This window comes from Aptenodytes patagonicus, chromosome 1 (assembly GCF_965638725.1).
Source record: "Aptenodytes patagonicus chromosome 1, bAptPat1.pri.cur, whole genome shotgun sequence".
Taxonomy (NCBI): domain Eukaryota; kingdom Metazoa; phylum Chordata; class Aves; order Sphenisciformes; family Spheniscidae; genus Aptenodytes; species Aptenodytes patagonicus.
In genome coordinates, this window is record NC_134949.1 from 120,271,626 (window position 1) to 120,295,241 (window position 23,616).

General features: G+C 40.1%; 1 long non-coding RNA gene across 1 annotated transcript; it reads right to left on the bottom strand.

Moving 5' to 3' along the window:
• Positions 1 to 12,910: 12,910 nt before the first annotated feature.
• LOC143155887 (uncharacterized) lies at positions 12,911 to 22,317 on the bottom strand. Its single transcript, XR_012994496.1, has 3 exons — positions 22,196 to 22,317; positions 16,546 to 16,690; positions 12,911 to 14,676 (listed from the first exon to the last, which is right to left on the bottom strand). It is a non-coding gene; the product is annotated as an uncharacterized LOC143155887 (long non-coding RNA).
• Between the last annotated feature and the right edge of the window lie 1,299 nt (positions 22,318 to 23,616).

The window sequence follows — 23,616 nt, forward strand, 5'->3', positions numbered from 1 at the left end:
ACAGTCCTGGATATGAAAGTTATGATGTTCTGAGGTACAGACTGTTCATGTATGTGTGAAAAAATGTTACATAGGCAAAATAAAATATCCCTTGGCGTTCTGATCAGCTACAGAGTCACAGAAAGAAAAATAATAATTTGTCAGAAATGTCAAAGTTTTCAAACTTTCAGGTACATGAAACATCTTGTTAACTTTTTTCGTGGGTGTCTTGCATGTCTGATTTTAACTCCTTAACTTTTATTTCTGTCTGAAATCTGTCTGACCATAATGTCTAAATCAGACCCAGGCTTGCGTAGATGTGCCAGGATAAAAATACCCGAGCCAAGTAGCTTCCATGGCCAAGATAACAGCCTGGTAAGTATCTAGCTGTGAGGCCTTATGTTTAGGTCATACCGCATTGGGTCTGTGAACTCTTTAAACTTCCATAATCTGGGTACATTGCAAAACCGCCTCTTTCTTTGACTCCTAAGGCACAGACTCTTGAGGGCATTTTTCAGAAATGGGATAACAGATCACTCTGGGCAGCAAAATCCTGCTCAGCCACCTGAAGAGACTGCCTCTTTTTGCCAAGTTCCAGCTTTTTGGACACTTGTCAACAGCTCAGGACATACATAAGCACATATGGTGAGTGTTACAGGAGGTTTTCTTAACCCAGGCACTCTTTAAGCTAAATAGCACTTGTGAAGGAGATGTAGGCAAAACATGATCGATCACCTGCACGCTTTCCTTGCCTTATTTCTCTCGTCACCGCAGGATGTGCTTAAGATCAGCTGCCCTCAAGTCCGCCTTTGGCTGAGAGCCTCTCCCCTGCTGTTGTTTTCTTCCTCTCAGTCAAACAGGAATCCCTCGGCAAGGAAACCGTGTCCCTCTGTTGCTCTGCTGGGAGAGTTCCCGTTCTCTGCTCACTCCTCTGTGCGGAGGAGCCTGCTGAAACTACTTTTCCCACCGAGCCATCGCCATCAGCGTCCTGCTCTCTGAGCATCTATGGCACAGTCCTCCCGAGCCGACAACTTGTGTTTGGCCCAGGCAGGGTGGGCAACACATGCATCACTTGCTACACACAAATTACAGTGCAAATTGCAATTGCAATAACTAGAAGTCTCAGCTGTAAAGAGGTTGACAGGGTTCTCACCAGGCTGGGTGTACAAAGCCTGAGGATATCGTGGTAGGGGTCTGCAGGGTAATCCAGGGGATTATGCATTTCACCGAGGAAGGGAGCAAGCAGGACAAAAACTTGGCAAACACGTATCATCCTCATCCCCAGCAACCCCAGCAACCTACTTGCAGCATGCCAATTAGACTCTGACTCTCCTATGAAAGAATTAAACGTCTCTTGTATCTCATCTTATGTTACAATATGGTGGCATATTTGTTTAATAGGCTCTATCAGCCATCCTGCAAGGAATTAAGCGTAACAGCATGAAATTTTGGCTCTAGTATATATGATGGTAATTTAACATGATGATTGTAAAAAAAATATTATAGAGCAGAAGCTATAGGTAGGAAATTATGCTCTCTATGGTACAGAATTGATGTTTTCTATTAAATACGATTAAGACGACTCAGATATTGGTATCTGTGCTGTCTGGAACAGCTCAAAGAGGGAGACAGAAAGAGACACTGACTTCACAGTTCTGAAAGGGGGAAGGCAAGGCTTGATCACAGACCTTCGTCGCCCTAGATACCTGCCTGGAGTCAGATACAAATCTACAACTGGGTCTTTCCCATCTTTACCCTCTCTTCCTCCAAGAAAATCTTCACGGACACAGATCTTGTTTTTAACAGAGTTGTACCCAGCTCTTATAAAGACTTTTGTGCAATCAAATGCTGCACATTTCATATGATACAATTATTTAAAGGTTTATGAAGTTTCATTTTGTTTCATTATCTCCAAGGTTATTCCTTCAATATCTGCCCAAGCTGTCTCTATAAGTATTACTTCCCTTCATATATATTTATACAGGGCAACTATGGCCAAGATGTGTCAGCATAGACCTGTGTATCTGTGAGTATTATACTCATATTCCTAGTCTTGTGTGCTAGATCATTGCCCCACGTGAAGCAGCCTAAAGAATGACTATACACCTAAGGAGCTGCTGTCTGTTTTAGAGCACACTAAGTACATCTGCTGTGTTGGCTACAGTGAGAAAAAAAGACAACAAAGCTGTTAAGTAGTTATAAGTCATTTGTGGATCCCTCTAGGCTGACAGGATCCTTCTTTGGCTGCTCGAGATGGTGTCAGGGCAGCTTTGTGGCACGGGAATGATAGAAAATGATCTAATGCTCCAGGGGGCCTGGCCCAATGCATACAGCAGAAAAGTAGGTCACAAAGGAAATCTCGCTACTACAAACACAGCAGTGGCAACAGTCCATTGTACCAGGCGCAGAGTTTATGTAAGGCAGTGGCTGGGGCTGCTTCCCTCTGAGTTTCACAACCAGCAGAAGCCTGGTGCCAAAAATGCCTAGCTGCTTCACACAAAAGCAGGAACCACCTTGTGCATAATTTAGAAGAGCAAACATATCACCAATATTACAGTTCTGTGTTTGTGCTAATCTAAACATTTGAATATGATTAAAGAACACATAAAAAGGCTTTTCTGTCCCTCGTTCACAAAGGATACTCTGGAACAGAGGCAGTATCTTTGAAGGCATGAGCAAAAATTCAGTCAGTAGTTATTCTTGTGGCTTCCTGCTCTTCGGCTCTATTCCCAGCTATTCCAGGGTTTCTATGTGCCATCCCACGAGACTAAAGAAACCTTAAAAGGATGTAATCAGCTCCCTGGCTTCTCTGAAAAAGATATAAGTAATGGAAAGGGATGTCTCAGCAGTCTTCCCCAGCTCTCACAGGAAGGGTATATCAGCAGTGGAACCAGAGAAAGTCGTGCTCTTCCCTCATTTTCAGCCATCAGAGAGAAATCAATGAGAAAGAGGGGCAGAGAGATACAGAAAGCATTAGGTATGTCACAGGAGGAACCACTCTGGTGACACTTACACTGGGAGTTACTTGAGGCTGAGCCAGATCCCATGACAAAGTATGTAAAAGTGGCTTCAAGCAACCTTAATTTACATCCACCATCTCCACCTTTGCATCAGGGTGTCGGGAAAGAAGAACCGGGATCTTCTTCATGCTTACGTATAAGCTACTTCTGGACTTCCACTGATTAAAGAAACAGATTGGATTTAGAGACATAGCTTCATTCAGGGAACCAAAAAATAAAATGGACACTTGTCTTCTCTGCAGTGTGAATATTCACTCATCAGTAATTCTGCCACTGGCCTTGCTGACAGTGCTCTTTTTTGGTCCTTACTTTTGATATGCTCCAGTTACCAGAGCCAACACCCAAGCTGATCCCCAAAGGCAGCAGCACATGCTTGGCACTGGCAGTACCCAGATGCTAAAATGTATTTTGCAGTAACAGGAGCTTCAGCACATTGGTAAGTAACCAGTTGGCTGGAAATCCTTCCCTTAGATTTAACAGCCTGCCTGGAAAGGGCTGATCAAACACAAAAAGCCTCTTTCTCTAGTAAACATACCAGGTAAAACAACACGGGGAAATATATGCAACTTAAGAAACCCTCTAGCAGATCATGTGCACATTTATTTTGACATGAAGAAAGGAGAATATTTTATTCTGAATGCTTTGGGTTGTGCATAAACTTACCCCGGGCCAGGAGCAACAACAACAGCAGAAAATCAGCCGTGGCCTCCGGTCCCCAGAGCAGCCCATTCCCTGCGTTCAGAGTCTGCTTAGCAGAACGGCACATATTCTAACTCTCCTAGGCCTGACCTTTAACTTTTAGCCCTCTGCTGACTGTAAATGACTATGCAGGCAGGTGGGAGTACTGGCAGTAAGATTTTTAATATCTATCATTTATCACAACGGACCATTAAAGTTGATGCTTATAAACACACAAACCGTGGGGTTACTGGGTCCATTCCATAGTCACATGCTGGTGTGAACATATTCTCTACTATACTATTAAAAGGTAACTGTATTTCTTTAAATCCTTTTTGACCATGTTTCATTGCTTGAAAAGTCAAGACGATAGCCCCACGGAGCATTGAAGGAGCAACATAAATAGTCTTTTAGAAATGTTGTGTTCTATAAGGGATTAAAATAAACATTGCAAACACTTCATGCATGCAAGCATTAGATGAATATCAGAGACGGGAGTTTTAAGCAATGAGGAAAAAAAGGTTTAAAGAAAACACTGAATCAAAGATCTGTGTAGCTTCAACTTAATCAAGATGGTGTAATTTTTTACGCTGAGGGTGGTGAAACACTGGCACAGGTTGCCCAGAGAGGTGGTGGATGCCCCATCCCTGGAAACGTTCAAGGTCAGGTTGGACGGGGCTCTGAGGGACCTGATCTAGTTGAAGATGTCCCTGCCCATGGCAGGGGGGTTGGACTAGATGACCTTTAGAGGTCCCTTCCAGCCCAAACTATTCTATGATTCTATGATTCTATAATATTGGTGTCTGGCTAATGCCGACATCTCTTCAGACAACTAACTTCTGTAATTTCTTTTGATTTTTATTTCTAGGAGTTAAACATAATGAAACACTATATTGGATCCTTTTTTAGGTCCTCTCTAAAGTGGAAAGGGGCTTTCATAGACACTTTCTCTTGGGTACACTTTCTCTGAGTGAGGTTCTTAGTGCTTTTGTACATAATTTTTAGATGTCACAAAATAATAAAGTTTTTAACGATTGGCATTGCCATAGAACTTTGCTGAATATTTATAACTTCGTCTTGTAAACTCATAAATTTAAATATATTGTTTAACAGCTTGGACCCCCATTACATTCAATGTGCAAAAGCTCTAACAACAGAGTTAAAATAGCATTTTGCATCTCTGATCAGTGCATATATCAGTCCATTTTTTATTTATCGAAATCATTTTAAACCCATGAACCTAAGACAAATTTTCCATAGCAAGTCTTTTAATAGGTCAAAAACCTAGGAATCAGTAACAAAACTACTGTCAAGAGACGACATTGTAAACCCTGCCATAACGTGAATTTTAGGAGCTTGCTAGTGCTCATCACATTCACCAAAGAGCTTTGTAATTATGTTCACAGAAAATGCCCGAAATATCAGATTTAAAAAATGAGAAGCCTCAATTAAGTAAGAGCAAAAAATTTTCTGCTAGCAAAACATTTGACAGACAGGGCAGAGATGAGCAGCAAGAGTCGGGAAGCAACTGATCTCTCTCTTGGCAGAGACCGAGACAGGCATCCTCACCAAAATGTGAAGTCTCAGACAACAAGCCATCTAATCAATCAAGTAGTTTTGGTATACTTTTGCACAATTTCATCAGAGTATTAAAAAATCAGTCATCCCTTTTCAATGGAAAAGATCAACAGAATCTGGGATGGTCTGAGTCAGCAAAATCAATATAGAGGCAGGGGAGCATAAAATACCCCTGTTAGCACTGGCACACAGACTTCTGCTCTCTGAGCTCTAAAATTCCTCTCACACTGATCAGCAAAGGAGTATCTGTGTCATTTTCTGCCTGAAAGTAATTTCTCTCGTGGCGATTGCACTCCAGTGCATGCAGTGTAGTCACTCCATCACACCGCCAAAGGTGGCCATCGGGTACCCCCACAACGACAGCTCTCTCCTTACTGCTCCCTTTCGTTCCAGGGCTCCAGAAAAGGAAATGAAAACTGTATCTCACCTCTGTTAACCTCCAGTTTCTCAACTGGGTATAGCATAGAGATGGGTGGTGGGTTTGCACTCACAAAGGATACCTTGATATTCAAAGTCAGTGAACAAACATCCATGCTAATGGACTGCTAGGCTTTTTACAAAGTATTTGAAGTCAGGTAAGAGCACTCAAAAGGCCCTGTTCATACAGTTCAGAAAAAATCCCATAGAACAGTAATTACAGGCTCAATTTCCGCTCCCCTCTCCCTCCATGACACTTCACTTGTGGCATACCACAAAACGCATTTCTGCCTCCCATTCTATTCACAATAAACCATAAAAAGCTGCAGATTTCATAAATACAGCTTTGGAGATTTTGAGGTCATGGGGTCCTTGATTTAGCAAGCCCTTCTTGCAAAACGCAGACCACAGAAATTCAGCAGTTCTTCATACTGAGAGTGTTGAACTAAATGTCTCTTTTAGGAAGTTGTTTAATTTAGGTAAGTCAGAGATGGTGCTCAACAGAAAAAAAGAAAAGGGTTCATTTTCCTCTCAACTAAAAAAGTTACACTAGCTGGAAAGAAATTCCACTAAAGTTCACTTGACCTCAGAGGGATTAATCCAGATTTACAATAGTAGAAGGAGAGCAGAGTCTAGGAAGGAGCTCTCTGGGCAAGTTTTTATGTATCACAGTTGCCTTTAATGGCTGTGTGACTCGCCTTAGTCAGTAGCAGATACAACTGGATTTTGCTTAACTGGGCATGGAAAGGATGGAAATCTGTACTACAGTACTCTGCGTTGGCATGAGATACATTCATACGCACCTGGTTACCACAGATCAGCTGATGCGAAGTGACTTTGTTGTGGATTTTAGTACCCTGCTAGGTTCTTGTTCCTCTTTTTCCCGTTGACATCATTACCCAGCAAGGCCAAACATTACCCTGGAATCTGTTCTGTTTTTCAGAACAGGTCTGGGTTTAATAGAAATCTGTCTCCAAGAGACTTTGAAAATACCTTTATTTTTTTATTTTTCCACTAAAAGGCTGTATTACAGAGATAGAGCTACACAGATGTCTTACATAATAACGTCTTGCTTTTGTAAGATCCAAGTATGGTTTAGATAAAGGTGCACTTTCTCTGCTATGTGTTTGAGGAAAGCTGCCAATGAAAAATTGAGGTGATATTCTGAGAATAGTATTTCATTCTGAGAGTAGTAGCTGGAGCTTGCGCAGTGACACAGCTAGGTAAAGCACACACAGAACAAACAGATGAAATACAGGCACATTCTTATGGAAAATGTGACTTCTATTTTTTTATAGTATTGAAGAACCTCTGCAATCAGGATTTCCAGGAAGAGGTCATTCTCCTAGATCACTAAAATCTAGTAACATCTTTAATTGAAAAGATTTTATAAATCAACGTAGTTGCTGTGCTTTAGCAGAGGCAGGACAAACTAGGGAATAACCAAAATTTTTACTTATGTCCCCATAGTTCTAGTCTGTTTTTCCCCCCAAAAAAATAGTTAGTATGCTACTAAATGTAGTTATTAGCATAGAGTAACCCTTCCATTATAACATCTGAGGGCACCACAGTGATTAATTTTATCCTCCCTAGTGCCTTTGAAGTTGAGATAAATGACTTGTCCATGATCATATAAAAGGCTGTGGTTGAACTGGGAACAAAAGTCAGATTTTTTGGTGTCTAGACCTCCGCCTTATCTCTGTAATAAACCTTGGTAGCAAGAGGAGACAAGGAAAAAGCTGTTTAGAGGACAGTTGGTTACTTTCAAACAGAGAAAGCCAAGAGAATGGAGAAAGTCATTTCTCCGTATGAGATGCTTTTAAGGCCATTCGGCCTGCATTTTACTGAGTTCCCCATTATTCTCTGCTCTGGAAAACAAATAGATAAGATTGTAAATAGTTTTAATTTTTAATATTTATTTTTTAAAAGATGGTAAGTCCTTTCTGTACATTGATGAACAATTTTCCCCACAGTTGCCCTGTTTACCACAGTGAAATGACCTATCGCCTACTTTGAGAAGAATGGAAGGCATCAGACTGTAACATAAGCAGAAAAAGTTGAAAACATTTTTACTATATTTCTGTGAACAGATCAATTTTTCTGAGAAGTAAGATTTATGCTGCTTTTGCTTTTGAAAGTGACACAAATTCTTGGGCTATATTACTGTCGATTTGTCTCATTTTTTATAAGTTTTCCATAATTCCAATACCAGTGAAAAATATAAAATAAATCTTTCTTTTCCAAGAAAGATTATAAAAAATAATAAAACTGGTTAATAAAACCCAAAACTAATTCATCTAACCATACAAATTATAGAAAAAATTATTGTCCATCGTATATGTTTGCATTTTTTTTATTTTTGAAAATACAACTTCAAATTTTTTAGGTCCTTGAAGAACTTCTTACACATTTATTTTAATGCTTTTTTTCTAGTTATTAAGATTTTAATCAAAGGCTAATCAGAAGCTAATCAGAAGCAGTTCCTTAGCTTTAATGGATTTTATATCAGCCACCAAATCTTCTTTTATTTCTAGATATTATAAAATAAAATTTCTATACAAGTAGTTCTATATTATACATATAATTGCATAAGTAGGCATTCTCAAACTGATATGAAATGTGCTAAAAGCACCTACAGTTAAACAGAAAGAAAAAGAGATTTTCAGAAAAATGTTGAGCGACTGCGATTATTACTTCCTAAGAAAACATTTTTCATGACAGCCGATGTTAGTAAATGAATGAAGTATTCTCTCTTAACTGCAAATTTTTGTTAAATTTATTTTGAAGATAAAAAGCACATGTATCATTGAGCTAAAAAAAAACTAACCAGGAGGCAGCACTAACTTAAAAGAAAAATGCAAATCTGATGACAGAGGTTTCATTCTGTAATCCATACGAGCGCACCACAGTAGAGCTGAGAAAGAGGTAGTTATCTCACTACTGCCCCAATAATATTAGAATCTTATTTCTTTGTTTTCTTTTTATGGAGATATTTGATTACAATATATAGGCCATGATTCTGTAATCTTGTAATTAGTCATGAACTTTATGTCTTTAGGTAAACTGGGATTTAAGGTTTGAATTGACTAATAATCCACCCTAGCAAATGAAGTATTTATCTTCTAAAAATGCTAGGCAAGACAAACTATATTTTGGATGTATTAAATAAATTGAATTAAATCCTGAAACAGAATCTAGGTTATTACTAAGTTCATTAAATCAATTAATTCTAAATCCATAGTAAAATCTGAGACAGGCACTTGTGAAACTGGAATTATAATTCTTAATTCTGATTTGCATGTCTGTATAATTATCACTTGCTCTGTCAAGCTATGAGTTGTACAAGGGTGTTATGAAGCGAACTGGTTCCCATTTCAAAAACTTTCAGACTTGCAAAAAATGAAGTATTTACTCTGCTGTCTTTTTGCTCCTGAAAAAGCTGTGAAAAAGTATGATAAGAAAACTATCTGTCCTAATCCAGGGATTTGCTTTTTCTCCACTCTCCAGCCAGAAAAATTCACATCAGTCAGAAAGGGTGAGCATAGTTCGGTTTAGCTGTTTACAACACTTGGTAATTGCTCGACTTCTTGACTGCTTTAAACAAATATTGTCACTTGGATTGTCCTCTCTCTTCATCCATCTTTTCATCACCAGGAACAATTGAGACTAATTATTGAGCCAGACTTCTCTATTGTCTATCTCTACTTTGACCCTAATTACCCAAATGAGATGTTATTTAGACACATCACGCTGCATTTTGCTACCCATTAAAATGGAGAATAATATGGCACTTCTATGCTTCTCTTTTCGAAAGCTATTGAAAATAGATTAAAAAACTGTAGGTAAGCCCTTTGCACTATTTCAGTCCTGACACGTCACTTCAAGTGTCATTTTCCATAGCAAATGATCCAGGTCTGTTTCAGTAGTTGTACTTTGACAACAGTACTTGAACAGTAGTCCTCCCTTTGACAGGCAGGTTGAGAGCTGACATGAGCCCCAAATATCAAACAATGAGCAGTAAGTATGCTTGAGTTCACCTCAATCAAGTCAAAAGTAGACATGAAGAAACAGGAAACTGAAATTAGTGTGATTTCATACAAATATCAGAGCAGATTTTCTGAGAATATTAGCTCGGATTCTCTTTCTTGAATATTTTCATAGAACTGGACTTTATTTCATACTCAGGAAGAATGAGATTTATGTGGTTTCCACGTTCATTTATTTACTGTCAACATTTCATTGACATCTATGTTCTTTAAGAGACACTCTCCATATACACACTTGTTTTTACTTTTTCATATCTATATGTCCTTTCAGGAAACTTAATCTGTGTTCTATGAGTGAACCTTATTTCTTTAGTTTTACAAAAATGAAAATATTAATCCTATTAGTAGAGGTAGTAAAGGTTTATGAGACAATATATTGGCCTGCAAACCTTTTTTTAATTCAGATGTCAGATATGTGCACCAGTGTTCCTGCAGTTGGAAAGAAAGGCAGAAATAAAAAAAGAGCATAGAAGAATACATAAATAATAGTCTAAACTCTAGTCAAGGCAAGCACAGATTAAACAGTTCATTTCTCATACATAGATGGCTTTTTTTTTCCCCTTCCTGAAGAAAAAACAAAATAATTTAGCACTTTACTTCAGTACTTCAAAACGTCATCAAATACCATGCATCACTACTTCAAGAAAATGTATTTATGAATGCAAATATAAATAACATTTTCAGTATAGCTTTCGAAAATAAATCAGCTCTTGGGGTAAGATAACTACAGTAAAAAAAATCACAGTAGTGTGGAGGAAGATTTCAGGGGCAGTAAGTTATTGTATCTGTTAGCTTTTATTCAGATTTTTGAATGATTCCATTTTTCAACAGTTTAATGATATACTCCTATGGAACAGTGCTATAAAAATTAATAAGGAAAAAAGAAATTGAGATCCATAAAAATGTCAAAGTATTCAAACAAAACTATAGTACCCAATACAAAGCAAAATTCATTCTAATGGTGAAAATCTTCTTACAATTATTCCAGACGTATACTGCTGGAAATCAGCTGGCCTTAACAGAGTAGCTGCATCACAAAGAACAGAATTTGTCTGTCTTTGGATATATTTTACTGCAAGTTTTCTGCAACAGAGCTGTATTTTCTTATGTATTACGTCATAGTTTGTTCACCATATGTCAACATAATCACCTTAGAAGTTTCATTTGTATCAGTGACTTTGGTCACTGGAATTAAATATCTTGCAAGGCGGCTTTCAAGATTCAAGAAGCCAGTGCAATATTCATGCCACTTTATTAACATGGAAACTTTTAATGTATCTACATAATGCAGTGTTTTACTTAGGCTAAATAAGAAAATTGCAAATGCCTGAATATCATGCAACATTTTGTACTTTTGATAATGCGCTTTGGGATGGTTACACTTAATTATTTTCTTTAGGATCTTAATGTTGAGACAACAAATCTGTCAGGTGTCAAAAATAAGATCAGGGCTTGAAAGATCCATTCTGGAGAAACTAGAATATGTAAAAATTATTTTTTTTAAATTGTCTTTCTGATTGAAATTGCTTCAGTTATGCAAGAATTAATGAACAACACTGGCATGATGTTTAGCAGTCTTGGAAGTCAATACATCTTTTACTGTTCTGTTCAGGCTTTTCTGTCAGACAGTGATTGCCTCTAATGATCCAGTTTGGTACTATTTCATGCTACCTAAATCATTTTCATGAACTAATGATTCTGTATAAAAATGTAGCCTTACCAATAGTAAAAAAACCTCCAGCTCTATGTCCAATTACAAGTAAAAATCACTTTCCTATGCCTAGGAAAACTGATAGACAAGATAGAGGGTTCCATCAATAAGGACTGTAGATGGTCATACGACTATTTGTGCAGTTTGTCTTTGACGGTCATCTGAATATATGTTTTTATGGTCACGTACTAAAGTTGTGTGTAAATAGGCTGTGGACTTCATAAGTAATAACCTTTTAAACAGGGAGCAGTAGTAGCGTATGTGTCCCAAACCAATATGCACACCATGCAATCTCAGCACAACCACCTTATTCTCATCATATTGGCTTTCCTACTATCCACTATCTGTCTTTCCCACTCTCTTAAAGACTGTTAATACTAAAGGTATCTTGCACCCTACTTTAAAAGTTCTCTGTCTTGCAATGCGTATGTTCAAGCAACTCCCCTGTGGTGAGATGGAGGGCAGCACGAAAAAGCATGAGTGTCCAGGAAAGCACTTCAAGGATACCCAAAGGCATGTTTTCAGTGTAGTCTGTTGCAAATTTGGAGCAATGAAATGGCAAAGTAAGGCAATTAATAAGCCTTTTTGAGCTGCAGTAGAGTGAAAGCATGTAAGAAAATACAGTGGTATGAATCTTGTGACAAAATGAAGTTAATGTTCTGAGCTGCCTATGGTAACCTGCATCTGCTCAGTCTCATTTACTCCTCTCTGTGCCAGTGTTATCATCCTTCACCACAACTATGATTATAAGAACTGACACTACAATACTTGAACCATGTAGAAAATATACATTGGTATTGCTTACTTTGGTCTCACTTGAAAATACACGCCTATATGAACCATAGTAAAAATGTATGCACCACCATGTAAAGGGAAGCAAGGCCTATTCCTTTCCTTGCAGCAGTAACTGCTTCAAAGTCACACTCTACGTGGACAATGGTGGGACTGAAAGTCATCATCAACTTTACCAATAATAATAAAGGCACAGAAAGCACTTGCATAAATATAGACTGACAAACACTGCACTGAAAAGATGTTTTCTTTTTCTTTCCTGAAGTATTTTTCCATATATCTTGAGCTCCATCTACCTGCTAGGCAATATGTCCCCACCCGTAATGCAAGATTTCCTTCTCTGCTTCTCTTTGGAACATCAAGCATACTGCAACAGAAGCATTTAAATTCAGATTCACATGGAACGATCCTAAAACTGGCTAGGAAAGGTTATTCTGAGAGGAATTAGTTAGCAATTTAAAGTTTTTAAACAAGGTACTAACCAGGACTGAAGGCATTGTTTCAAAAGGACGCAAACAAAAAATGAGTGCATTTATGTTTCTTGTTTCCAGAATCTTCCTTAGGCTTTTGCCTCATGTTATGTTAGTGTTGTGACTCGTTTCCTACATTGGATATAAAAAAAATAGAAGACGTGATGGTTCTCTTACAAAAAGAAACAAATTGCCAACTTCAGCCTTCATAACTTTTACTTTAATTTGAATTATATTTACATGGTTCATGACAAGTACAAACACCTTTACATAGTGCAAAATCAAAGTTTCCATTTTGATCCACAGATTCTATTTGTGTAGGACCAGACCAAAAAGTTGGATGTTTCCGTGGCTCCAGCACTGTCAGAACTCACCCCTATTTTGCCAGAGTTTACAATGACACTATAGACACCTTTGACACTTGCACAGAACAACCTGATCATCTTTTAAAATCTCACACTTTTTTCCTATCAGTAAGACATTATTGAGACATTTTATTAAAGACATTTTAAATATTTTAAATTAGAAATTTTAGGTAATTAGGTTTCATAGAGAACTAAGGAAACCTTTAAATTCAGCAGGTTGTTCTCTAAGACTTCAGTGATGGACATTCTCATATGCTGCAGCATATGAGGAAGGGGAACAATGTGCTAGAACTGTCAAACATGTTCACTAAGCAGAGGAAAGAAATAAAAATGTTTTGATTACCACTGTAAGCAAAAGGATCTGTGCAAGGACCTGAGCATATCTTGCAGTTATTATTGAAACAAAGCCTATGGCATTTAGTCTAGCTCTTAAAATGGTGAAAACGAACACACTTCTAAGGATAGTAATAAAAAATTATTTTCCTTCAGTTTTTTATTTTCTCCATTACAATCTGCAAAATAGCTCAGGCCCCTGTTCTTCATAGGGGAACTACTTCTCATATATATTAAAATACATAAGATTGTTTTGGTTAAGAAAGAAGGGAGGAACATTTAGAGGGGAAGTACCGCACGACAATGGAAAATACGCCACATTTGAAATCAGTTTCAATGCAATTTGGAAAAAAAGACCATCACCACCTCAGGCAAAGAACTACTAAAGACACAATATGTATCTGAAACTAATTAAAAAAAGAGATCAGAGAAGTGATCAAATATAAATTTCCTTGGAAGGAAAACTGCTGCTGAGATATAAAGGCCCTTCTTTAAACGGGAACATTTTTTAAATTTAGTTGTCATGGTTTTCATCTTTCCCTTCCCTAACTTCAGTGCAGAGTGCTCTTTCAAGAGATAATGAGAAGGCAAAGCCCAGCCCCATGGTCTCGTATTAGCCAGCTCACCACCCTGGTGACACATCCCACCCTGGATGCCTCTATTGTTCTTGTCCCGGCGCTGGCAGCAGAAGCCGGTGCAGTGCAGGCTAACACGCTCATCCCAACGAAGGGAGTGCACACAGCGTGCATCACTCTCCAGTGACCCTCAGCTGGAGCATCCTTTATGGATGAGAGGGGACTTCCTCGCCTAGAAGGCTGCTGTGAAACGGATCTTTGTGAAAAGTCTTGTGAGCACCAAGTCAGGCACTGCCTTAGGGATTTGCACTACCGACAAACACAGACAGTGTCTCACATAGCCTTTCCAATTATTTTCCTCCTCCAAACAGTATTGCCTCTGTCTTGCCTTCCTCTCCTCTTCCCCTGCTCCCCAGTACCCCTCATGCAGGCACTAATCTCTTGCTGAAATAATAACACCTTCTGTTTATACCTCTATCTGGCCAGATTAAGATAGGTAGTGGGGCGTCAGCAGATGAGTCAAGCTGGGAAGTCTTAATATCTCTTCAAATGAAATGAGAAGGAAGATCCCTGTAGCATCTCCAAGGGTGGCAGCCGAGTGAAGAGGAGCGTTAACTTGTCAGAAGACTGCTAAGCCATTACAGTATGGCCTTGTGCACTGCAGAGATGCCATGCTAGGACATCTTGAGCACCGGAGCTTCTGCCTACTCATCTGTAAAGGAAGAAAAACAGCAGTCACCTCCCTCCCAAGACAATCATTGCATGGAAGGTTACCAGGCACTCACAGTAATGTTACCTACACAAAATAGACAATACAGATGGGTTCTTTGAAATAAGATGTGCTGTAGCTGCACAGAAAATAAATACTAAGATGGGGCTGGACCCTCAGTCTACCCAATGCTTGCGGTGTTTTCTCTTTGCTGCAGCAAGCACAAAACCCCAACTTCCAGGCTGCCCTCTGGGGCTGGGACACCAGCCTTTAGGTATGTGTCTGGAAGTGGAAGCAGCTGACTTGGTGATCAAGCTGGTAGGTGGCACAGCTTTGCACCAGCATCAGAACCCTACAGAGCAGAAATCACCAGTGAATTCAGGTGGGGAGAGAAGATGAACCGTGGCCCAGTGCCAACCTGGAGCTCAAAGGGAAAGATGGCTTAACAGCAAGATAATGGGGCCCTCAGGCTTCCCTTCTCCAGTCAGAAGGCGATGGCACCTCTCAGTGCAGGTAGCTTGAGCTGGGTAGCAGGGGATATACGAGCTGAGAATACTCTTTACTCGAAAAAACAGACTTGAGGAGGGGTCAATACCTTGGGAAATTCCCTCCTGAGTGCAGCTGGTATAGTTTCTCCATGTACTCTAATCTGCATATATACTCTCTGGATAGCAGTGCCATGTGGACCCTAACATTTCCAGGTGGCAGAGCAGTTAGAGAGCGCAGAAGGAGGGACAGAGCATGGTGCAGGCAGACAGCAGAACAGCTTCTCCATGAGTGGCAAAGGGAAAAATGGAAGACAGACAAAATGTTGAGGAGCCACATGATTTCATGGAAAGCATGTGTCAAAGCCATTGGACTTCTGATTTGGAGCTGTGCACAAACTGTGCACATTGAGCCTATTTAAATACATGACATTTTTACTTTTGCCCTCAGTCTCTTTCCTATTGTTTTACAATTAGTTCTTGTCTTCCTGTCTTTAATTAAACTGTAAGCTGCTTAGGGCACCATCATGGCTACTCCTATTTATACAATGTTTGGCATACGGACTTTGAAGCATTGCCAAATGTGGAGAGAAAAAAAAGAAACATAAGACAGCAAACTATTATAAAGTAAGCACTAACTTAGAAGTCTATTCTTCTAGACTACATAAACTTTGGGTATTCAGCTCTGTAAAAGTAAAAGCAGAGAAACTAGTGGAAAAACAATCAATAGAGGAAAAAATACAACAATGTATTGTTGTATAATTCCTACATGCCCAGGGAAATGGAAATATAAGCAGGCAAGAAAAGCCACTTTAGAGACCCCAGCCTTGGATCAGTAAGGCAGCACAATGTATGCAGGTGTCTTATAAAAGGAAGCCAAGTAATTACTATGCCTTAGAATAAAACAAAAATAAACAGTCCCTACAACTCTATTCCCCTGGATTCTGCCAGGGAGCAGGTTGTTCTAGAGTTTAAGGAGCAATCCCTGCTCTTCAGACCATTTTGAATCTTCAGGTAGGGTATGAGACCTAGATCATATACAGACCTTCACTGCCCAGAAGAGACCCACATCTGAAATCAGCATAAAATTACACAGATGAGATCAGGATCAACCCATGTAATTTCCTATGTTGTTGCTAGGCTTTTTCCTCAATAGTATCATTCCACTGTCATCTGCCCTCAAGTAGTGCTAATAAGAAGGTACCTTGTAGCACAAAAATAGGGTTCCACATATTTTTCCTTGACAGATTTTATTGAACTGTTTGAATTTTATTGAACTATTTGAATTTATGTCATGGTAAAACAGATGAAAAAACTTTTATCTAGCTGAGCATTCATTGCAGACAAGGCTCTAATTTACTCCTTCAAACTCCTCTTAAATTCTTACCTCCTGGATGATTTTGTTTACCTTCAGTTATACAAATCTTGGTTCCACTCCAGTCACATCCATATTCTGTTCTGTAGATCTGACCTCTGTACAGTCAGTATTTCTATCTTTTCGCTGCTCTTGCTAGAATAGCACATGAGGATACCTGAAAAAAATTGGTGATGTCAGTAACTTCACACAAAAGACCAGAAATATATCTTGCTTGGGGAGAAGAAAAAAAGGTCCCAACTAGGGCCCAAATAGGCCATTGACATTGAAGGATGAAGGTGTTATGCAATATCCTTTCCCTAAAATTAAGACATTTCAGCTAAAGAAAGAGAACACCTTAAAAAAAAATAATCAAGGGCAAAAAGGCAAAAAAAGAACACCTCAAAACTCGACATTCACAAGTCTCAACACAGGCAGCTGTATGTGAACATTTTATACGTCTTAACTTCTTTGATTTGTTTTGGAATATGTTACTACCCTTTCCGCAGTAGTGACCTCATCACTTAGCCTTAGCAACTGCTGCTGCGCTGACCAACGAACAGCACAGAGATTGCAGGATGAATCTAAGCATTTGACTAGAAGAGTAGAGAAAGATGACATGCTCCAGAAAAGCTTTTTCCTGGACCAGGAATGGATAGTTATGGCAAACAGATGGAAGGAATCAAATCCAAAACACAGTGTGTGACCTATCTCAGATAGAGTCTCCTTCTTGCGTTTCATTTTGGCAAAGCTCGAGTATCCCTGATGCCAACAGAATGTTCCTGAGCTGCGGATCTTGTCAGCAGGCTCCAAGCTGCAGTCCTCCCCCTATCAGGACTTAATGGACAACATAGTTCAGCAGTAAATATTGACTTGAGAGAAACTTATGCAAAAAGTAACATAACAGAAAACCAAAACAAGACTATTATTCCAAAGTCAAGGGAACCCATTTTTGCCTTCCAGCTATGTGACAGACTTGGTTTCACATTGGCCAGACCAGGCGGCTGTCTCAAGGCTCTTAAAATCCACAGATGGGAAAGAAAATGAACTCTGAATAGGGCTGTGCCCCGTTTTTAATCTCCCTAAATCAAAGCATGGAAACAGAACTCTATTTTTCCATTTGACAACAGTGTGACAACATCCCAAGTGAAAAATGGAAGGACTCAGAGCTCCACAGAGATTCGCTAACAGACGTATGGGTCAGAAAGGCAGGAACCAAGACTACGAGCACAGCAGCTGGTATCTGAAGGACCTAGTCCTGCACTTATGAGAAGCCTTTGGCGATTTAATACCTGTTCTTTAGAAAGGAATCATCACCCTTTAATGGCCTGCTAAAAATGAAAAATAAAAACCGGGAAAGAAAACAGAAGGAAGGGAAAGAAGGCAACGAAATAGTAAAATCTCAGACTGAAGTCATCCTGTGTGGCCTGCCTTCTTTTGTGTGAGTCAGGAAGAGAAACCATCACACAGAAAAATGTCCTTGATATTAATAGTCATGAGGAGAGTAACACAAAACATTCACAGTGAAGACATTTGAAATTTACAGTCTTTGAGCGTGCCAGAAACTACCACCCTATTTGATCTGCCATCTCTGCTCCTCATGCGAGCACCCCCCAACCTGTTTCAGCAAAAGCAAACTGGGTTGCCTTGAACAGCCCAAGAAGCAGCTCTTTGCCAGCCCACCCCATTTTGAATGAAATGGCTTTGGGCACAATTGCACTAACAGTTATACCGGCAGCCCAGAAAGGACTGCAACCTTTGAGGAGGAGAAGTGATAACAAGCAGCTTGAGAAGAAAACCTCTTCAGCAGGGATGCATACTGACTCACAGCACATGTGACTGCGACCAGAACCAACAACTTTTTCCTTTCCAGTCCCCTACTCCCGCGCAGCTATTTTGCTCTCCTTTTTAGCTGTTCCTGCCTGTGTCGGACCTGAATGCTTGTCTGCCTCGGACATACAGTGGGGGCATGAAGAACTTTTTTTTGCTTTGCTCTGAACACAGCACTCATCTCAAAATACATAAAATCTTGTATGTCTGTGGTATTTACAGCTTTCTGTCGTCTCCAGCCAGAGACCCCTCCTAGCCCGGCGGGTTGTGGCTGAAGTTGCAGTCTTTTCTCTCTGGCTTAGTTCTGGTTTTGTCCAGTGTTTGCCTCATGTCAAGTGTATTTGCAGCCACCGAAATAGGAAGCAAACCCTGCCTCTCCTTGCATGCTACGATACCAGAGCACCTGCCCTGAAAACGAATGTGTCCCTTGCTGCCACGGAGGGCTGTACCTGGTATAACTCCCAGAGTCGGGGTGGGAATTATGTCAGGAGATGCATGCTGAGGAGGTGAGCACCACTGGACCCGCGCACCTTCTGCCACAGCAAGCTGTGGTCACACCATGACTAACGGGGCGGGCTACTTAAGGTGCCTGTTTCTGAATCACCGAAAAGCTTTGTCTGGCTTTCTCTTGCTTCTTTATTCAGGGTACTTTTGAGCCTGTGGAGGAGCCTTGGGTTAGGCATGGGGTGGTTTTTGTTTACTTTAGATGACCCTTTGTGACTTCTGTCTGGTCCATGTCCTTTCAGGAGTAGGTTGGTGCTTGAAAATGGGGTGGTCTCAGTCATTCTCAGAGACTTGGACACTAAGGTCCTCCTAAATCCTCCTTTAGTCACTGTAAATCGCTATAAGTTTTTCTGTGCTGGGGTCTGTTTCTGACTATGTCTTTTTATACTGCGAGAACAATGGGATTCAGATGTGGGGGAAGGCCTGCAGGGACTACTGTAATACAAATAATGCATTAGTACTACATGCTGCTTGGAGTGTGAAAACCATAGTATAAAATCCTAACAGCTGCATTCCTTTGCTGTTCTGGCAAATAAAAGTCAATTGCAAACACAGAAAGTGGATGTGTGTGCACCTGAAGCAAAATCGTCTCTCAGCCCAAGAGACATCTAGTGGAAACTGCTGTGCAGTGTGTGCCAAGTCGCCGTCCTGAGTGAGCGTGGTGAGCTGCCTTTCCCACATACCTCCCTCGGGCAACAAAAGAGTCTGATGCCAGGATTTTTGCTAGCTTGGCATTACACAAAAGACCCGTGGGGTGGGTAAATGGAATTTAGGCTGGGCAGGGAGGCAGGACGCAGCAGCATGAGTCTCCAGCAAACAATAGCAACAGCAGGATCAAAACAGCAGGCAGAAAGTATATGCACAATTACCAAAACAAAATATCTGGAGCTACAAGAGCATTACATCCTCAGCCATGTCCCCAAGAAGAACCCCACTGTTGTTAACGTAACCGCTACTGAATCAGGCATGTATTTCACACGGTGCAATGCCTATTATCCAAAAAGGAAGGTGAAAAGCAGAGGGATTAACCTAAGGCAATAACTTCCAGTCAATTCCTCCAGGTTAACAGGGCATTAAACCAGCCAATGTCCAGACTTCATCACGTAGCAGAGGCACAAGCATTAATGCACAGAAGCAACGGGACACAAATTCAGGACAGTTGACAACAACAGAATCTGGTACAGAAGAAAGCAGGGAAATATACACATTTGAATCATAAGTGCCCAAATGAGAAACACTGGAGAAAAAAGTCATCTAATTTGCATGGAAACCTGCCAACTTAATCCTCCCTTTTAGAGGGGAGGAGGAGGAGGGGATAAAAATGGTTTCTGCTCTCTGTCTTGATTGAATAGGACATAAATATAAGAACTAGTTGGAAAACAGCTAATTTGTTTTGGGAAACTTTCAGGAAGAAAAAAAAAATCTATTGAAAAAAGTTCAATTAAAAATATGAACCCCTTCATTTCTCAGTGTTCATGAGAAAAGCATTTCCAGTTTTAAAGCTTCTGAATGGCACCTGCTCTCTTTGAGGCCTGATTTTTACCCCACCTTTTCATATTGGCATTAAGGAGAGAGGGAAAGACAAGGATCAAAATGAAAATATGACAAGTAAAAATGGGACATCTCGTTTTTGCAAAACTGAATAATTTTGTTGGAAAAGAACTGCAGATAGAGGGTATACTGTGCTGGAGGGGAAAGCCCTGATCTGCAATGTTGACCACAGCTCTAGCAGTGAATCAGGGGCATCTTCATATGGTTGTCAGAATTTGTTTTAAACCATTTTACCAATCCTAGCACACTCAGGTAGTAGCATGCAGAACTGACTGCATCCTTGGCGATTTAGACTGTGCTGGCGTTCAACATTACAACACAAGAAGACAAGAAAAGGACCAAGAAAATTTGTCTCATTTTTGTAACTAGCCAAAATATTTTGCTAAAATCCTTTCTTCAGCATGATTCTTTGGGCCAGGGTTTTGTGCTGCAGACAGGAATAAAAGGTTTTATGCAGTTGATAGCTTTCCATATTTGGCATAGCTTTTAGAGTTTGACCTCTCCTTGCTGCCTTCTCAGGCCATTTTCTTGTATGTGACACATATGCTCCTGAAACTAGAAAACAGCTAAAAACCCAGCCTGAATAAATGGAGCCTGTCCATACCGTGTAGGTGACCAATAATGAGTCCTCAAGTACTACATGGAAGCTTGAATAGGGAATTGAATGATATTTAATTTTGGGGAGGCCTTGCAAATAAAAAGGCCTTCAGTGTATGTGAAAAATAACACATGCAGCTACTTAAAAACATTTCGCTCTCCTCACAGTAGAGCAGTTCAGGTCTGCCAGCATGGTACTTCCCAGCTTAACAAGTGATAGACATAGAATAGCTTTCAGTCGACTCACAGAAGAAAATTGTCAAGACCAAGGACAGAACGTGCTATACATTTCAGAAACAGCTGCCTGGTTTGATTTTCGTTTCAGGTAGCTAGAGAGGAGATTTCTAAACCCGCTCATGTCACTATTAAGCAAGAATCTTTGGATGGAAATGGAAAGCGAGTTTTACAACCTTTTTGCAAATCCCACCTTTATAAGTCCTACACGTTAGTCTCTCATTATAATTGTAGAGACCAGGACCCTTAAGCAAAACAGCCATGACTCTCCACAATTTTACCTGGCTTGCAAAGAGATAAAATACCCATATATAAAACAAGGCGGAAACTCCTGATGTGAATCGGTCGGCGAATGTCAGCTTCTGATTACAGAAGAGCAAACGAGTCAGTGCATCAGTGTTCGTTCACTTGTGCTTGAACATTTGGCCTTAATGTGAAACTATCTTTCAGCAGGGTGTGGTACAAAAGTGAACATGACAGGTTTAGCAGCAGCTTGGTGCAATGTTCTGTTGCCGAGACATGACAGCCTGGCAGCGATACGCTTTTCTATAAGTTTAGCAGGCACAATAGCAAAGTAACAGTTGCTGGTAAAAACTGATAAGCAAATCCTTAAGGCCTACCTGGCACTCACTTCCTAAAATGGCCTACAAGGCTCATCTTGTCAAATATCTTTTCAAGTGTTTCAGTGCCCGATGGCAAAAAAAAAGGTTAAGAAAATACAAATAAGTAACCAAAGTAGCCAGGAAACTCAGTCTGTCTTGTGGGGTTTTGTTTGTTTGGTTTTGCTATAGAACATAAAAAAAAAGAAATTAAAAAACTTCTATTAACAGTTTCTGCAATATTCCAGATGTCAGCAATTAATTCTCCAAAATCTGCAGAAACATTAAAACCTCTTTCTGGTTAAACATTGGGGTCAGCACTAAACTTGTTCCTACAGTCTCAAACAACAAGTGAAAAAAGCTCTTACTCAGATCTGATCTGCCGTGTGACTCATCTAATCTTGACATTTTCCCAGCAGCTGGAAAGAACAGTGAAGCAAAGGCTCATTCTTCAAGAGAGAAACTCAGCACATCGTTTTGCGCAGGCAGATGGCCGGTTCTTTCTAATGATTTTTGTGCTGATGCTGTGCTCGGGTTTATGAGCGCAAGCCCGGAGCGAGGGGCGGGTGGGAGAGGGGGAAAGGAGCTGCTCCCGGTTACAGAGTAAACAGAGGGTAAGCAGAGGCTTGACCACTTTGCCTCTCAGCTGGAGCCAGGCTGATTGCTGAAACCATTAGAGTAGCAGCCCTGGCAGCAGGCGGTTCTTCAGCCTCCAGGCCACCATAAAACAGGAGCTCCTTTTTTCCACAAGAAGAAAAGGCCAGTGTCTCTAAAGCAAGCGCTTTACCACATGGTCCTTTTGGTGGAGAGAGAAAGCCTGACGCTGTACCTCAGAAGGGGGGGGAGAATAAAAAACCTGCTCTTTTCCAGTGCTCGTGTACAGCCTTCTTATTTGTTCGGAAAGCAAGTAGAGGCAACACAAGCACATCAGACAAATATTTGTAATTGCTATATAGTTGCTTTCCTAAGCTCTTTGTCACCGCTTTTCTGCAGAGCTGTGACACCAAACCAGTTTAAGGACTCCACAGCATTACGATGCTACCTTTTCCGTCCCTACATCTCAAGGCATTTAATACAGAAAAGGCACCTTCAGAACAAGGGTGGGCTGTGTGTCTCCACCGTGCAGCACCCTGGCAACCCCCGCCTCCACCACAGCTCCGGGCTTTCCTGTAACACTCTCGTTAACGTGCTGCTAATGATAAACACTAACTCTGTTTTAACTACAGGGAAAGTGAGTCAGGAAAAGCTGGGATAGTCAGATAGAAATGAACACTGCCATGATCTCTCAAGATTCATTTGTGAGCGTGTTGCGCCTCTTAATCTGGCAGATCAACTTTTGCTGTAGGAGGCCTTACTGAAAACATGCAGATATGTCAAGATACCTGAACAGAATGACCTATTATTATGTACTGCCATCATGCAATGATTACAACCCTTATTTATATATATATATTTTCACAGTTGGATTTGTGTGACAACAAAGTTCACAACTGTGATCACAACTAATGTGGTCTACTCCATTTCTTCTTTTTTTTTTTATACGCTTCCAGTGTAACTGGTAAACTTTTAACTAAAAAAAGGACACAGGATCTGTGCTTATCAGCAGTTAGGTGTTTCAGAATAATTCTAAAGAACTAGAATCCTTTTCCTCTATTTTCAAACTTTTAATGTTTTCAAAATTATTTATTCTTTAAAACTTTAACTTCTCCATCTATAACATGCTCTGATTCTAGCTGAAGTGTTGTAATGTTGCTATGATTCCCAACCATATTTCCGCTGACATAACTGG